Here is a 3,791-nt window from a genome sequence, read left to right as displayed (position 1 = left end):
ATTCATACTTAATTTATTATATCAATTATTTAATTTAGTTAATTCAATTTATTGTCACGTTAATATTTTGTTATTTATCAAAAGTTTTTCTTTATTTCTTTCCTTGATCCTAAATGTTTTTATTTCAATTTTTAGATTTTTATTCATTTTTTTATATTTCTCTTTTATTTTAACATCAAATCTAATATTTTTATTAATATTTTCTTGTAATTTATTGTCTAATAGTTATATGTCCACCATCAATTATATGGTCGCGAATATTTCTTCAATTTATTAAAAAAACACAATTTTATTTCTTTTTTTTTCTTTACCTATTTCTGTATTTCATAACTTATTCACGTAAAAGGTCATATATGCTAGAAGAGAATCTCATTCTTTTACCAATAGTTATTTCATTCGGTAATAATTTTTTTTCCTTCTATGATGCAATATTTCTATCTTTTTTATAAACTATAAAATATTATTATTTGTTATTGTGCTCTATTTTTTTGTTCCTATTTATTTATGTTTTTATAAATTTTTATTGTGAATTTTATCATTTTTATCTCATACAAATTAATTTATGATAACTCTTTATATATGTTGAGTCTTTTCAATATTTAAATTATATTTTTTACGTGTTTAATTTTATTTCTAATTTGGGAGATTTAGTGATAAAATAATATTAATATACTGTTTTGTATTTTCTTCTTTGTCTTTTTTACTTACCTCCCTTTTTATAGGAATTATGAATAATTATATATAATGATATTTATGTATAAAAGATAAATATAAATTATATCTTATATTCTCTTAGTAAAATTTGTATTGTATACTTTGAAATAGAAAAAATATTATAGATTACTTTGGACCAATATCTCTGTCATCATTATTATAAGATATTCAATAATAAAGAAAGAAAGAAAAAAATAGAATGAGGAAGAAGAGTAGTTGAATTAGGAATCAATGAGAAACTGTATTGAATGATAAGAGTGTTTTACACATTATAGTTGCTGCTATATATAGATATGTTAGTTAGCATTCTAACTGCCTTGTTGTACCATACTTCTATATATATAGGGCTGGCAATTGGTAGGGTAGGATCCTAACCCTATTCGCAAATTGAAAACTTTTTTAAAATTTTACCCTACTTTACTTGTGGGTTAAGAATTTCTCAACCTTATTCCTATCCGCACCCTAAAATTCTGAACCCTACCTTACCCGCAGAAAAATAAAAAGTTTTTAAACAAATATAAAATTTAATCATTCTAAATTTCATACATATTAATAAAATAGAAAATAAAAAACTAAGTTCAAATTAAAATTAAAAACAATAAAATCTTTAAAGAAATTCAACATAAAATTACAAATAATATAATCATCAATTAGTTTAGTAGTTATTTTAAATTCTTATAAGAAGAAGATTGTGAGTTCAACACTCACTTTCTTCACTACATACATAACTTTTACATATATATTATATAATATATTAGGGGTGTGAATAGGGTAGGATAGGGTATACCTGAACCCGTACTCTATCCTACTCACAGGCAAACTCGCACCACACCCTATCCTACCCGCAACGGGGCGGGTAGACCACCCTACCCGAACTGTTCAGGTTAGGTATCCACGGGTAGGATATATATTGCTAGCCTTATATATATAGCCTAGGATCCCCCCTCAAATTCAGGGAGGTTGTATAGACAACTTGCGTTTGTCCCTGAACTTGTCAAACAGAAATGCAATCAATGGTTTTGTTAGAATATCTGGAACTTACTTAGTGCCTGGAACATGTGCTACAGCAACAATAGCTTGCATTACTTGATCCCTTAAAAAAATAAGTTTAGCTCAAAAGTGTTTGGTCCTATCATGAAGAATTAAATTGTAAGCTATAAGGATAGTAGACATATTGTCACAAAAAATAATAGGGAAAGTGGTGCTTGATTGATGAAATTCTGACAGTAACATTTGAATCCAAATAATTATGAGAACACTGTTGTTAGAACTCTAAATTCAGCCTCTGTAGAGCTCCTAGTTACAACGGATTTCTTTGTGCATTTCCATGAAATTAAGTTCGATCCATAGTAAACACATACCCAATGATTGCACGACAATCATCTACATCTGTTGTCCAATCTAATTTTGAAAAGGAAGTTAAACGAAGTTTATTAGTCTTATGAAATTGAAGTGTTAAATTATAAGTATCTGCCAAATATCTAAGAACTCATTTTGTTGTTATTCAGTGATCTTGACTTGGATTTGCTATGAATTTACTCAACTTATTTACTGAGAAGGAGATGTCTGGTCTAGTAATTATTATATACTACAATCCCCCAATGATTGATCTGTAAAGAGAGGGGTCTTCAAATGGAGTTCCTGTATTTGCAGTCAATTTAGATTTACTAACCATATGAGTAATTACTGGTTTTGCTTCTTGCATTCTAGCTCTTGTGAGAAGTTCTTTAATGTATTTATTTTGATTCAATGGGATTAAATAATCAAAGTGAACTATAGCTTCAATACCTAAAAAAAAAAATTAACTCTCTTATGTATTTAAGAAAAAAAGGTGGAATGCAATCTATTTAAGACGGTAGAAATCTTAGATTCATTACTAACATATCATCTACATAAATTAAAATATACATTACTAAATTTAGAGTGAACCTTGTGAAGAAAGAAGGATCTGACTTGGTGCCATGTATATTATTATGAACAAAAATAGGTGGTTGGATCATGTATATTATTTCGTATAAAGTGCCATTTAAGAAGGCATTGTGAAAATCATACTGTTTTACCTTTCATCCATTAGACAAAGCTAGTTAGTATGATCTTAATTGTTACAAGTTTTATAACTGGTGAGAAGACTTGATCAAAGTCTACCCCAGCCATTTGAGTATAACCTCTAGAAAGCCTGACTTTTTGACTTGCAACTTTTCCTTGAGCATTCTTTTTTATAGTAAAATCCATTTTGCAGCTGATGACTTTTTCATTCGGGGAAAGTTTCAGTAAGGCCCATGTCTTGTGATGCAAGAAAGCTTGATATTCAACCATCATAGCCTCTTTCCATTTTGGTAGTTTTAAAGCAATTTAAACAGACTTGGAAATTTGATGGAAACGGCCTAAATCTGCATCAGATGAAGTAACATATAGTGCCTTTAGTTGCAAGGCTCCAGTTTTAGACCTTGTCTTCATTGAATGTAAATTTTGATTTGTGGTAGGATTTAAGTTACAAGATGATGACGTAAAAGGTAAGTTGATCTCAATATTTTGAGATAAGTATTAGATTATCAACATGTGTAGGACAAAATTGTTGTTGCTGTTGAGGTAAAGTATTTCTAAGAGATGTACTGTTATCTAAAGATGAAGACTCTGGTAGATAATTAGAATTATATGATTCTTTTGAATGGTGATTATTAGAGTAAACAAATACGTTAATATGATTATGAGGATCTATATGAGAAGGGGAGAACTGGGACAGTAGGTAAGAGTTCAGAAACAATATATGTGAAAAAAAAAGTGATTGTCAGATTTTTTAAAAAGTGTCATAAATGAAAATTTATTCTCATGAAATATAACATCCCTAGAAATTATGAGTATGCCATTTGCACATAAGCATTTGTAACCTTTTTTATTTGTAGAGTAACGAAGAAACAAATAAGGTTGAGATCTTAACTCAGGTTTGTGTTGATTGCAAGGTCTCATGTTAAGATAGCATAAACAACCAAACACCTTAAGAAAACTATAGTTTAAAGCATGATGAAATAAGAGTTCATAAGGTGATTTGTTATTTATAACAACAGAAAGCATACGAT

This window comes from Arachis duranensis, chromosome 7, assembly GCF_000817695.3.
Source record: "Arachis duranensis cultivar V14167 chromosome 7, aradu.V14167.gnm2.J7QH, whole genome shotgun sequence".
NCBI lineage: Eukaryota > Viridiplantae > Streptophyta > Magnoliopsida > Fabales > Fabaceae > Arachis > Arachis duranensis.
This window is presented reverse-complemented; position numbering follows the sequence as displayed.